Genomic DNA, 12967 nt, shown 5'->3' with positions numbered 1-12967 from the left:
TCACAACAGATGGTCGGGTACTGGATCGTACCTGGCTCTTCCCGGCACCCCTGGTGGTTTTGGGTACCGGGGTAATAATGGTGGTTAGTGTTAGCCTCTGCACCGGCTAACACTAAGCCTCGCATTAGTAATGGATGTTGTCACTCAGACAGCGGCCATTACTAAAGTGGTAATAATAAAATTTGAAAAGAAAAAGACAAAGATATAGATAAAATATTTTATTGAAATAAAGCACCCCCAACACAACCCTCATTAACCATTTTATTGTAGAAAAAAAACCGTCATCGAAGTAGTCCTCGAAACCGACGTAGTCCAAACACCAAACCTGTGGAAAAAAAAAATAATGAAATAAAACATGTCGTAGGCTTAGATTCAGTTTAATGTGTGATACTGACTGTTATACCATGTATAGAAGCCTGCCGTGAAGTTGACTTAGATACAGGGCGCCAGCAGACAGTATCATACATGGCCATACATACATATATACAAATATACATACATATATACAAACATACATACATATATACAAGCATGCACATATATACATGCAAATATACATACATGCAAACATACACACATATATACATGCAAACTATCATACATACATGCATACACACACACACACATGAAAACATACATACATACAAACAAACATGCAAAGATACATACATACATATATACAAGCATGCACAAATATACATGCAAACATAAATACATGCAAACATAATTACAAACATGCACATATATATATAAACATACATGCAAACATACATGCAAAAATAAAAACATGCAAACATACATACATGCACATCTATACATACATGACAACATACATACAAACATACATGACAACATACATACATGCAAACATACATACATGCAAACATACATACACACATGCAAACATATATACATGCAAATATACATACAAACATGCACATGTATACATACATGCCAACATACATGCAAACATACATGCACATATATACATACATACATGACAACATACATACATACATGCAAATATACATACATACACACACACATGCACATATATACATACATGCCAACATACATGCACATATATACATACATGACAACATACATACATACATACATGACAACATACATACATATATATATATACACACATGCAAATATACATACAAACATGCATACATACATGCAAACATACATTCATGCAAACATACATGCAAACATACATACATACATACAAATATACATACAAACATGCACATATATACATACATGCCAACATACATGCAAACATACATGCACAGATATACATACATACATACATACATGCCAACATACATACATGCCAAAAAATAATAATAATACGTTCATACTTACTTTCCTCCTGTCCGGCCTCCAGCGATGACGTTTCATCCATGTCGCCGCTGCAGCCTGTGATTGGCTGCAGAGGCGGTCACGTGGGATGAAGCGTCATCCTGACGTGCGTGACCGCCACTACAGCCTGTGATTGGCTGCAGCGCCGAAAGGGATGAAACGTCATCGCTGGAGGCCGGACAGGAGGAAAGTAAGTACGAACGTATAATTTTTATTTTTTTATTACATTTAAATGGTATTTTCCGCGCGCCGAGCATGTACTGTGAAGGTTGCTGAAAGAGTTAGTGCAGCCCATTAACTCTATCAGCACCCTGGACAGTAGCATGCTCGGCGCACGTAAGTGACAGGTTCGGTCAGAACTAGTTCGGTCCGAACCGAACTTTTTTGTGAAATTCGGCGAACTAGCCGAACCGAACTTTTGATAAGTTCGCTCATCTCTAACCACAACACATAATATTGAGAAAATGTTATCAGAAGTGAGATTTGAATCCATACCTATATTTAAGTACTGTAATACACAATATTAAGAAAATGCTTTTTTATACATTTGGGCACTCGGTCATTTTTACAAAATACCTAAAAATGTATAAAATAAATCTTTTTCTGCTAGGCTCCAGGAACTCAAAATTTTCCAAAAATTAGGAACATGAGAGACTGTGTGGCCTAATGGATAAGGCGTCTGACTTCGGATCAGAAGATTGAGAGTTCGAGTCCCTTCATGGTCGCAGCTTTTAAGTGCTCTTCAGATGACCTTCTAAGCATTTGAGTCCTTTCCTGGTTGCAACTGCTAAGGTTCAGATGCTTTCTTAATTTGATGACATACTTGGTGTCGTTATAGGCTATATTTCTACATGATTGATAGTGAATATTTTTATATGGCTAGTCAGCAGTTACCAGAAGTGAGATTTTAATCCATGCCTATATTTATAGACCATAACACACAATATTGTGAAAATATTTATTCTTAAATCTGGGCACTCGGTCATTTTTACTAAATACCCGTAAATATCTAAAAAAAAAAAAAAACTGTTTCACTCCTATATTTAAATACCACAACACACAATATTGAGAAAATGTTATCAAAAGTGAGATTTGAATCCATACCTATATTTAAGTACTGTAATACACAATATTAAGAAAATGTTTTTTTATAAATTTGGGCACTCGGTCATTTTTACAAAATACCTAAAAATGTATAAAATAAATCTTTTTCTGCTAGGCTCCAGGAACTCAAAATTTTCCAAAAATTAGGAACTTGTGAGACCGTGTGGCCTAATGGATAAGGCGTCTGACTTCGGATCAGAAGATTGAGGGTTCGAGTCACTTCATGGTCGCAGCTTTTAAGTGCTCTTCCGATGACCTTCTAAGCATTTGAGTCCTTTCCTGGTTGCAACTGCTAAGGTTCAGATGCTTTCTTAATTTGATGACATACTTGGTGTCGTTATAGGCTATATTTCTACATGATTGATAGTGAATATTTTTATATGGCTAGTCAGCAGTTACCAGAAGTGAGATTTTAATCCATGCCTATATTTATAGACCATAACACACAATATTGTGAAAATATTTATTCTTAAATCTGGGCACTCGGTCATTTTTACTAAATACCCGTAAATATCTAAAAAAAAAAAAAAACTGTTTCACTCCTATATTTAAATACCACAACACACAATATTGAGAAAATGTTATCAAAAGTGAGATTTGAATCCATACCTATATTTAAGTACTGTAATACACAATATTAAGAAAATGTTTTTTTATAAATTTGGGCACTCGGTCATTTTTACAAAATACCTAAAAATGTATAAAATAAATCTTTTTCTGCTAGGCTCCAGGAACTCAAAATTTTCCAAAAATTAGGAACTTGTGAGACCGTGTGGCCTAATGGATAAGGCGTCTGACTTCGGATCAGAAGATTGAGGGTTCGAGTCCCTTCATGGTCGCAGCTTTTAAGTGCTCTTCCGATGACCTTCTAAGCATTTGAGTCCTTTCCTGGTTGCAACTGCTAAGGTTCAGATGCTTTCTTAATTTGATGACATACTTGGTGTCGTTATAGGCTATATTTCTACATGATTGATAGTGAATATTTTTATATGGCTAGTCAGCAGTTACCAGAAGTGAGATTTTAATCCATGCCTATATTTATAGACCATAACACACAATATTGTGAAAATATTTATTCTTAAATCTGGGCACTCGGTCATTTTTACTAAATACCCGTAAATATCTAAAAAAAAAACAAAACTGTTTCACTCCTATATTTAAATACCACAACACATAATATTGAGAAAATGTTATCAGAAGTGAGATTTGAATCCATACCTATATTTAAGTACTGTAATACACAATATTAAGAAAATGCTTTTTTATACATTTGGGCACTCGGTCATTTTTACAAAATACCTAAAAATGTATAAAATAAATCTTTTTCTGCTAGGCTCCAGGAACTCAACATTTTCCAAAAATTAGGAACATGTGAGACCGTGTGGCCTAATGGATAAGGCGTCTGACTTGGGATCAGAAGATTTAGGGTTCGAGTCCCTTCATGGTTGCAGCTTTTAAGTGCTCTTCAGATGACCTTCTCAGCATTTTAGTCCTTTCCTGGTTGCAACAGCTAAGGTTCAGATGCTTTCTTAATTTGATGTCGTTATAGGCTATATTTCTACATGATTGATAGTGAATATTTTTATATGGCTAGTCAGCAGTTACCAGAAGTGATATTTTAATCCATGCCTATGTTTATAGACCATAACACACAATATTGTGAAAATATTTATTCTTAAATCTGGGCACTCGGTCATTTTTACTAAATACCCGTAAATATCTAAAAAAAAACAAAAACTTTTTCACTCCTATATTTAAATACCACAACACACAATATTGTTAAAATGTTATCAAAAGTGAGATTTGAATCCATACCTATATTTAAGTACTGTAATACACAATATTAAGAAAATGTTTTTTTTTATACATTTGGGCACTCGGTCATTTTTACAAAATACCTAAAAATGTATAAAAAAATCTTTTTCTGCTAGGCTCCAGGAACTCAAAATTTTCCAAAAATTAGGAACTTGTGAGACCGTGTGGCCTAATGGATAAGGCGTCTGACTTCGGATCAGAAGATTGAGGGTTCGAGTCACTTCATGGTCGCAGCTTTTAAGTGCTCTTCCGATGACCTTCTAAGCATTTGAGTCCTTTCCTGGTTGCAACTGCTAAGGTTCAGATGCTTTCTTAATTTGATGACATACTTGGTGTCGTTATAGGCTATATTTCTACATGATTGATAGTGAATCTTTTTATATGGCTAGTCAGCAGTTACCAGAAGTGAGATTTTAATCCATGCCTATATTTATAGACCATAACACACAATATTGTGAAAATATTTATTCTTAAATCTGGGCACTCGGTCATTTTTACTAAATACCCGTAAATATCTAAAAAAAAAACAAAACTGTTTCACTCCTATATTTAAATACCACAACACACAATATTGAGAAAATGTTATCAAAAGTGAGATTTGAATCCATACCTATATTTAAGTACTGTAATACACAATATTAAGAAAATGTTTTTTTATAAATTTGGGCACTCGGTCATTTTTACAAAATACCTAAAAATGTATAAAAAAAATATTTTTCTGCTAGGCTCCAGGAACTCAAAATTTTCCAAAAATTAGGAACTTGTGAGACCGTGTGGCCTAATGGATAAGGCGTCTGACTTCGGATCAGAAGATTGAGGGTTCGAGTCCCTTCATGGTCGCAGCTTTTAAGTGCTCTTCCGATGACCTTCTAAGCATTTGAGTCCTTTCCTGGTTGCAACAGCTAAGGTTCAGATGCTTTCTTAATTTGATGACATACTTGGTGTCATTATAGGCTAGATTTTTACATGATTGATAGTGAATATTTTTATATGGCTAGTCAGCAGTTACCAGAAGTGAGATTTTAATCCATGCCTATATTTATAGACCATAACACACAATATTGTGAAAATATTTATTCTTAAATCTGGGCACTCGGTCATTTTTACTAAATACCCGTAAATACCTAAAAAAACAAAAAACTTTTTCACTCCTATATTTAAATACCACAACACATAATATTGAGAAAATGTTATCAGAAGTGAGATTTGAATCCATACCTATATTTAAGTACTGTAATACACAATATTAAGAAAATGCTTTTTTATACATTTGGGCACTCGGTCATTTTTACAAAATACCTAAAAATGTATAAAATAAATCTTTTTCTGCTAGGCTCCAGGAACTCAACATTTTCCAAAAATTAGGAACATGTGAGACCGTGTGGCCTAATGGATAAGGCGTCTGACTTGGGATCTGAAGATTTAGGGTTCGAGTCCCTTCATGGTTGCAGCTTTTAAGTGCTCTTCAGATGACCTTCTCAGCATTTTAGTCCTTTCCTGGTTGCAACAGCTAAGGTTCAGATGCTTTCTTAATTTGATGTCGTTATAGGCTATATTTCTACATGATTGATAGTGAATATTTTTATATGGCTAGTCAGCAGTTACCAGAAGTGATATTTTAATCCATGCCTATGTTTATAGACCATAACACACAATATTGTGAAAATATTTATTCTTAAATCTGGGCACTCGGTCATTTTTACTAAATACCCGTAAATATCTAAAAAAAAACAAAAACTTTTTCACTCCTATATTTAAATACCACAACACACAATATTGTTAAAATGTTATCAAAAGTGAGATTTGAATCCATACCTATATTTAAGTACTGTAATACACAATATTAAGAAAATGTTTTTTTATACATTTGGGCACTCGGTCATTTTTACAAAATACCTAAAAATGTATAAAAAAAATCTTTTTCTGCTAGGCTCCAGGAACTCAAAATTTTCCAAAAATTAGGAACTTGTGAGACCGTGTGGCCTAATGGATAAGGCGTCTGACTTTGGATCAGAAGATTGAGGGTTCGAGTCACTTCATGGTCGCAGCTTTTAAGTGCTCTTCCGATGACCTTCTAAGCATTTGAGTCCTTTCCTGGTTGCAACTGCTAAGGTTCAGATGCTTTCTTAATTTGATGACATACTTGGTGTCGTTATAGGCTATATTTCTACATGATTGATAGTGAATCTTTTTATATGGCTAGTCAGCAGTTACCAGAAGTGAGATTTTAATCCATGCCTATATTTATAGACCATAACACACAATATTGTGAAAATATTTATTCTTAAATCTGGGCACTCGGTCATTTTTACTAAATACCCGTAAATATCTAAAAAAAAAACAAAACTGTTTCACTCCTATATTTAAATACCACAACACACAATATTGAGAAAATGTTATCAAAAGTGAGATTTGAATCCATACCTATATTTAAGTACTGTAATACACAATATTAAGAAAATGTTTTTTTATAAATTTGGGCACTCGGTCATTTTTACAAAATACCTAAAAATGTATAAAAAAAATATTTTTCTGCTAGGCTCCAGGAACTCAAAATTTTCCAAAAATTAGGAATATGTGAGACCGTGTGGCCTAATGGATAAGGCGTCTGACTTCGGATCAGAAGATTGAGGGTTCGAGTCCCTTCATGGTCGCAGCTTTTAAGTGCTCTTCCGATGACCTTCTAAGCATTTGAGTCCTTTCCTGGTTGCAACTGCTAAGGTTCAGATGCTTTCTTAATTTGATGACATACTTGGTGTCGTTATAGGCTATATTTCTACATGATTGATAGTGAATCTTTTTATATGGCTAGTCAGCAGTTACCAGAAGTGAGATTTTAATCCATGCCTATATTTATAGACCATAACACACAATATTGTGAAAATATTTATTCTTAAATCTGGGCACTCGGTCATTTTTACTAAATACCCGTAAATATCTAAAAAAAAAACAAAACTGTTTCACTCCTATATTTAAATACCACAACACACAATATTGAGAAAATGTTATCAAAAGTGAGATTTGAATCCATACCTATATTTAAGTACTGTAATACACAATATTAAGAAAATGTTTTTTTATACATTTGGGCACTCGGTCATTTTTACAAAATACCTAAAAATGTATAAAAAAAATATTTTTCTGCTAGGCTCCAGGAACTCAAAATTTTCCAAAAATTAGGAATATGTGAGACCGTGTGGCCTAATGGATAAGGCGTCTGACTTCGGATCAGAAGATTGAGGGTTCGAGTCCCTTCATGGTCGCAGCTTTTAAGTGCTCTTCCGATGACCTTCTAAGCATTTGAGTCCTTTCCTGGTTGCAACTGCTAAGGTTCAGATGCTTTCTTAATTTGATGACATACTTGGTGTCGTTATAGGCTATATTTCTACATGATTGATAGTGAATCTTTTTATATGGCTAGTCAGCAGTTACCAGAAGTGAGATTTTAATCCATGCCTATATTTATAGACCATAACACACAATATTGTGAAAATATTTATTCTTAAATCTGGGCACTCGGTCATTTTTACTAAATACCCGTAAATATCTAAAAAAAAAACAAAACTGTTTCACTCCTATATTTAAATACCACAACACACAATATTGAGAAAATGTTATCAAAAGTGAGATTTGAATCCATACCTATATTTAAGTACTGTAATACACAATATTAAGAAAATGTTTTTTTATAAATTTGGGCACTCGGTCATTTTTACAAAATACCTAAAAATGTATAAAAAAAATATTTTTCTGCTAGGCTCCAGGAACTCAAAATTTTCCAAAAATTAGGAACTTGTGAGACCGTGTGGCCTAATGGATAAGGCGTCTGACTTCGGATCAGAAGATTGAGGGTTCGAGACCCTTCATGGTCACAGCTTTTAAGTGCTCTTCAGATGACCTTCTAAGCATTTGAGTCCTTTCCTGGTTGCAACAGCTAAGGTTCAGATGCTTTCTTAATTTGATGACATACTTGGTGTCGTTATAGGCTAGATTTTTACATGATTGATAGTGAATATTTTTATATGGCTAGTCAGCAGTTACCAGAAGTGAGATTTTAATCCATGCCTATATTTATAGACCATAACACACAATATTGTGAAAATATTTATTCTTAAATCTTGGCACTCGGTCATTTTTACTAAATACCCGTAAATATCTAAAAAAACAAAAAACTTTTTCACTCCTATATTTAAATACCACAACACACAATATTGAGAAAATGTTATCAGAAGTGAGATTTGAATCCATACCTATATTTAAGTACTGTAATACACAATATTAAGAAAATGTTTTTTTATAAATTTGGACACTCGGTCATTTTTACAAAATACCAAAAAATGTATAAAAAAAATCTTATTCTGCTAGGCTCCAGGAACTCAACATTTTCCAAAAATTATGAACATGTGAGACTGTGTGGCCTAATGGATAAGGCGTCTGACTTCGGATCAGAAGATTGAGGGTTTGAGTCGCTTCATGGTTGCAGCTTTTAAGTGCTCTTCAGATGACCTTCTAAGCATTTGAGTCCTTTCCTGGTTGCAACAGCTAAGTTTTAGATGCTTTCTTAATTTGATGACATACTTGGTGTCGTTATAGGCTATATTTCTACATGATTGATAGTGAATATTTTTATATGGCTAGTCAGCAGTTACCAGAAGTGAGATTTTAATCCATGCCTATATTTATAGACCATAACACACAATATTGTGAAAATATTTATTCTTAAATCTGGGCACACGATCATTTTTACTAAATACCCGTAAATATCTAATAAAAAACAAAACTTTTTCACTCCTATATTTAAATACCACAACACACAATATTGAGAAAATGTTATCAGAAGTGAGATTTGAATCCATACCTATATTTAAGTACTGTAATACACAATATTAAGAAAATGTTTTTTTTATAAATTTGGGCACTCGGTCATTTTTACAAAATACCTAAAAATGTATAAAAAAAATCTTTTTCTGCTAGGCTCCAGGAACTCAACATTTTCCAAAAATTATGAACATGTGAGACTGTGTGGCCTTATGGATAAGGCGTCTGACTTGGGATCAGAAGATTGAGGGTTCGAGTCCCTTCATGGTCGCAGCTTTTAAGTGCTCTTCAGATGACCTTCTAAGCATTTGAGTCCTTTCCTGGTTGCAACAGCTAAGTTTTAAATGCTTTCTTAATTTGATGACATACTTGGTGTCGTTATAGGCTATATTTCTACATGATTGATAGTGAATATTTTTATATGGCTAGTCAGCAGTTTACCAGAAGTGAGATTTTAATCCATGCCTATATTTATAGACCATAACACACAATATTGTGAAAATATTTATTCTTAAATCTGGGCACACGATCATTTTTACTAAATACCCGTAAATATCTAATAAAAAACAAAACTTTTTCACTCCTATATTTAAATACCACAACACACAATATTGAGAAAATGTTATCAGAAGTGAGATTTGAATCCATACCTATATTTAAATACTGTAATACACAATATTAAGAAAATGTTTTTTTTATAAATTTGGGCACTCGGTCATTTTTACAAAATACCTAAAAATGTATAAAAAAAAACTTTTTCTGCTAGGCTCCAGGAACTCAACATTTTCCAAAAATTAGGAACATGTGAGACCGTGTGGCCTAATGGATAAGGCGTCTGACTTCAGATCAGAAGATTGAGGTTTCGAGTCCCTTCATGGTCGTAGCTTTTAAGTGCTCTTCAGATGACCTTCTAAGCATTTGAGTCCTTTCCTGGTTGCAACAGCTAAGTTTTAAATGCTTTCTTAATTTGATGACATACTTGGTGTCGTTATAGGCTATATTTCTACATGATTGATAGTGAATATTTTTATATGGCTAGTCAGCAGTTACCAGAAGTGAGATTTTAATCCATGCCTATATTTATAGACCATAACACACAATGTTGTGAAAATATTTATTCTTAAATCTGGGCACACGATCATTTTTACTAAATACCCGTAAATATCTAATAAAAAACAAAACTTTTTCACTCCTATATTTAAATACCACAACACACAATATTGAGAAAATGTTATCAGAAGTGAGATTTGAATCCATACCTATATTTAAGTACTGTAATACACAATATTAAGAAAATGTTTTTTTATAAATTTGGACACTCGGTCATTTTTACAAAATACCAAAAAATGTATAAAAAAAATCTTATTCTGCTAGGCTCCAGGAACTCAACATTTTCCAAAAATTATGAACATGTGAGACTGTGTGGCCTAATGGATAAGGCGTCTGACTTCGGATCAGAAGATTGAGGGTTTGAGTCGCTTCATGGTTGCAGCTTTTAAGTGCTCTTCAGATGACCTTCTAAGCATTTGAGTCCTTTCCTGGTTGCAACAGCTAAGTTTTAGATGCTTTCTTAATTTGATGACATACTTGGTGTCGTTATAGGCTATATTTCTACATGATTGATAGTGAATATTTTTATATGGCTAGTCAGCAGTTACCAGAAGTGAGATTTTAATCCATGCCTATATTTATAGACCATAACACACAATATTGTGAAAATATTTATTCTTAAATCTGGGCACACGATCATTTTTACTAAATACCCGTAAATATCTAATAAAAAACAAAACTTTTTCACTCCTATATTTAAATACCACAACACACAATATTGAGAAAATGTTATCAGAAGTGAGATTTGAATCCATACCTATATTTAAGTACTGTAATACACAATATTAAGAAAATGTTTTTTTTATAAATTTGGGCACTCGGTCATTTTTACAAAATACCTAAAAATGTATAAAAAAAATCTTTTTCTGCTAGGCTCCAGGAACTCAACATTTTCCAAAAATTATGAACATGTGAGACTGTGTGGCCTTATGGATAAGGCGTCTGACTTGGGATCAGAAGATTGAGGGTTCGAGTCCCTTCATGGTCGCAGCTTTTAAGTGCTCTTCAGATGACCTTCTAAGCATTTGAGTCCTTTCCTGGTTGCAACAGCTAAGTTTTAAATGCTTTCTTAATTTGATGACATACTTGGTGTCGTTATAGGCTATATTTCTACATGATTGATAGTGAATATTTTTATATGGCTAGTCAGCAGTTTACCAGAAGTGAGATTTTAATCCATGCCTATATTTATAGACCATAACACACAATATTGTGAAAATATTTATTCTTAAATCTGGGCACACGATCATTTTTACTAAATACCCGTAAATATCTAATAAAAAACAAAACTTTTTCACTCCTATATTTAAATACCACAACACACAATATTGAGAAAATGTTATCAGAAGTGAGATTTGAATCCATACCTATATTTAAATACTGTAATACACAATATTAAGAAAATGTTTTTTTTATAAATTTGGGCACTCGGTCATTTTTACAAAATACCTAAAAATGTATAAAAAAAAACTTTTTCTGCTAGGCTCCAGGAACTCAACATTTTCCAAAAATTAGGAACATGTGAGACCGTGTGGCCTAATGGATAAGGCGTCTGACTTCAGATCAGAAGATTGAGGTTTCGAGTCCCTTCATGGTCGTAGCTTTTAAGTGCTCTTCAGATGACCTTCTAAGCATTTGAGTCCTTTCCTGGTTGCAACAGCTAAGTTTTAAATGCTTTCTTAATTTGATGACATACTTGGTGTCGTTATAGGCTATATTTCTACATGATTGATAGTGAATATTTTTATATGGCTAGTCAGCAGTTACCAGAAGTGAGATTTTAATCCATGCCTATATTTATAGACCATAACACACAATGTTGTGAAAATATTTATTCTTAAATCTGGGCACACGATCATTTTTACTAAATACCCGTAAATATCTAATAAAAAACAAAACTTTTTCACTCCTATATTTAAATACCACAACACACAATATTGAGAAAATGTTATCAGAAGTGAGATTTGAATCCATACCTATATTTAAGTACTGTAATACATAATATTAAGAAAATGTTTTTTTTATAAATTTGGGCACTCGGTCATTTTTACAAAATACCTAAAAATGTATAAAAAAAATATTTTTCTGCTAGGCTCCAGGAACTCAACATTTTCCAAAAATTAGGAACATGTGAGACCGTGTGGCCTAATGGATAAGGCGTCTGACTTCGGATCAGAAGATTGAGGTTTCAAGTCCCTTCATGGTCGCAGCTTTTAAGTGCTCTTCAGATGACCTTCTAAGCATTTGAGTCCTTTCCTGGTTGCAACAGCTAAGTTTTAAATGCTTTCTTAATTTGATGACATACTTGGTGTCGTTATAGGCTATATTTCTACATGATTGATAGTGAATATTTTTATATGGCTAGTCAGCAGTTACCAGAAGTGAGATTTTAATCCATGCCTATATTTATAGACCATAACACACAATATTGTGAAAATATTTATTCTTAAATCTGGGCACACGATCATTTTTACTAAATACCCGTAAATATCTAATAAAAAACAAAACTTTTTCACTCCTATATTTAAATACCACAACACACAATATTGAGAAAATGTTATCAGAAGTGAGATTTGAATCCATACCTATATTTAAGTACTGTAATACACAATATTAAGAAAATGTTTTTTTTATAAATTTGGGCACTCGGTCATTTTTACAAAATACCTAAAAATGTATAAAAAAAATCTTTTTCTGCTAGGCTCCAGGAACTCAACATTTTCCAAAAATTAGGAACATGTGAGACCGT

The 12967-nt window shown here is 33.2% G+C and overlaps 14 non-coding genes across 14 annotated transcripts in view; all 14 read left to right on the top strand.

Annotated features, from left to right (window-relative positions):
• The first annotated feature begins 2023 nt into the window (after nt 1–2023).
• TRNAR-UCG (transfer RNA arginine (anticodon UCG)) lies at nt 2024–2096 on the top strand. Its single transcript has one exon. It is a non-coding gene; the product is annotated as a tRNA-Arg (tRNA).
• Nucleotides 2097–2632: 536 nt separating this feature from the next.
• Nucleotides 2633–2705, top strand: TRNAR-UCG (transfer RNA arginine (anticodon UCG)). The gene has a single exon. It is a non-coding gene; the product is annotated as a tRNA-Arg (tRNA).
• A 536-nt stretch (nt 2706–3241) lies between these two features.
• Nucleotides 3242–3314, top strand: TRNAR-UCG (transfer RNA arginine (anticodon UCG)). Its single transcript has one exon. It is a non-coding gene; the product is annotated as a tRNA-Arg (tRNA).
• A 536-nt stretch (nt 3315–3850) lies between these two features.
• On the top strand, nt 3851–3923 carry TRNAP-UGG (transfer RNA proline (anticodon UGG)). The gene has a single exon. It is a non-coding gene; the product is annotated as a tRNA-Pro (tRNA).
• A 525-nt stretch (nt 3924–4448) lies between these two features.
• On the top strand, nt 4449–4521 carry TRNAR-UCG (transfer RNA arginine (anticodon UCG)). The gene has a single exon. It is a non-coding gene; the product is annotated as a tRNA-Arg (tRNA).
• Nucleotides 4522–5057: 536 nt separating this feature from the next.
• On the top strand, nt 5058–5130 carry TRNAR-UCG (transfer RNA arginine (anticodon UCG)). The gene has a single exon. It is a non-coding gene; the product is annotated as a tRNA-Arg (tRNA).
• A 1132-nt stretch (nt 5131–6262) lies between these two features.
• TRNAQ-UUG (transfer RNA glutamine (anticodon UUG)) lies at nt 6263–6335 on the top strand. The gene has a single exon. It is a non-coding gene; the product is annotated as a tRNA-Gln (tRNA).
• A 536-nt stretch (nt 6336–6871) lies between these two features.
• TRNAR-UCG (transfer RNA arginine (anticodon UCG)) lies at nt 6872–6944 on the top strand. The gene has a single exon. It is a non-coding gene; the product is annotated as a tRNA-Arg (tRNA).
• A 536-nt stretch (nt 6945–7480) lies between these two features.
• On the top strand, nt 7481–7553 carry TRNAR-UCG (transfer RNA arginine (anticodon UCG)). Its single transcript has one exon. It is a non-coding gene; the product is annotated as a tRNA-Arg (tRNA).
• A 536-nt stretch (nt 7554–8089) lies between these two features.
• On the top strand, nt 8090–8162 carry TRNAR-UCG (transfer RNA arginine (anticodon UCG)). Its single transcript has one exon. It is a non-coding gene; the product is annotated as a tRNA-Arg (tRNA).
• Nucleotides 8163–9306: 1144 nt separating this feature from the next.
• TRNAP-UGG (transfer RNA proline (anticodon UGG)) lies at nt 9307–9379 on the top strand. Its single transcript has one exon. It is a non-coding gene; the product is annotated as a tRNA-Pro (tRNA).
• A 1754-nt stretch (nt 9380–11133) lies between these two features.
• On the top strand, nt 11134–11206 carry TRNAP-UGG (transfer RNA proline (anticodon UGG)). The gene has a single exon. It is a non-coding gene; the product is annotated as a tRNA-Pro (tRNA).
• A 1146-nt stretch (nt 11207–12352) lies between these two features.
• Nucleotides 12353–12425, top strand: TRNAR-UCG (transfer RNA arginine (anticodon UCG)). The gene has a single exon. It is a non-coding gene; the product is annotated as a tRNA-Arg (tRNA).
• Nucleotides 12426–12961: 536 nt separating this feature from the next.
• The window catches only part of TRNAR-UCG (transfer RNA arginine (anticodon UCG)), a 73-nt gene continuing 67 nt past the window's right edge, over nt 12962–12967 (top strand). Inside the window, exon 1 of the tRNA in view lies at nt 12962–12967. This exon is cut by the window's right edge and continues 67 nt beyond it. This is a non-coding gene — a tRNA (tRNA-Arg).

Source organism: Rhinoderma darwinii, chromosome 3 (assembly GCF_050947455.1).
Source record: "Rhinoderma darwinii isolate aRhiDar2 chromosome 3, aRhiDar2.hap1, whole genome shotgun sequence".
Lineage (NCBI taxonomy): Eukaryota > Metazoa > Chordata > Amphibia > Anura > Rhinodermatidae > Rhinoderma > Rhinoderma darwinii.
This window is presented reverse-complemented; position numbering and strand designations above follow the sequence as displayed.